Consider the following 1,124-nt stretch of genomic DNA (forward strand, 5'->3'; position numbering starts at 1 on the left):
CACGAAGGAATTTCAGTAAAGATTTGGATGGAGAATGAGTCATCAGGTCAGTATAAGATTTGCTTCTTGGAAAGGGCCGCCTTTCCCCATTCAGGACTTCCATTCTAGTGATAAGTCTACATTGTAAGCATGGTGGCTAACACAAAGAATATCTGTGAATGAACAGAGGGACTACAGTGTACAAATCATAGAGCACAGGTTTTTCTCTTTTCTTTTTTTTTTCTTTTTTTTTTTTTTTTTTGGGGGGGGGGGTTTACTTCCATGTAACTGCACCCTCCTCCCCCCCCCCCCCCCCCCTTCACATTCAGGTATTAGGCACAGCTTGATCTCTGGCATACTGAACAATACTGTGTAAATTAATTGAAGGATGGGTAGAGACCACCAAAACAAGATCAGTGTTTGGTGACTAAGTTGTGTTTATGCTCCCCCATGAACGCGATTAGTCAGAAACGGCAAATCATAAACACACATATTTGTGCATTTTGAAACAACGTTTTGAAACAACGTTTATATCAAAGTGAGAAAGGACGCAACTGTGTTTTGACCTAAACGCATATCGAAACGCTGATTTTGACCTGAAAAGGGGGAGTATAAACACAGCCTTACTTGTGAAGAAGACTTGCTAAAATGCCACTGTCGTCTGTTTTTCTTTTGTTTTGTTTTTGTTTTTAAAGCAAGAACAGCAAAGAACCTCTAGGAATTACATTTTGAGCGTGGTAATCATTTCATCCTTTCAAAGTTTTCACAATAAAATTCATGTGATATACAACAATATAAAGCAGGGGCAGATGCAGGAATTCCATAAAGAGGGGGTGCCTTTACAAAATTAAAGGGGGGTGGGGGGCGCACACCCGGTGCACTCCTCCCTGGATCCGCCACTGTATAGAATATTGTAACAAGAATAAAGTTTGACCACCAGTATTTCGGCATGGGACTGAAAAGCAGATGGTGGTGCTTACCAAACCCATTGGACTCCCCAAAGCCACTTGACCCTCCAAAGCCACTTCTACCAGATCCAAAGCCTCCAGTCTGTTGGTGGGGAAAAAAGAAAGGAAGGACAATAGAGTCATGTGGCAGAATACATCAATGACCTCATGACCCTTACTGGGATATCCTTGACAGTA

The sequence above is a fragment of the Diadema antillarum genome, unplaced genomic scaffold (assembly GCF_040938485.1).
Source record: "Diadema antillarum isolate AM-2024a unplaced genomic scaffold, OU_Dant_1.0 seq00001411_RagTag, whole genome shotgun sequence".
In the NCBI taxonomy this organism is placed as follows: Eukaryota; Metazoa; Echinodermata; class Echinoidea; order Diadematoida; family Diadematidae; genus Diadema; species Diadema antillarum.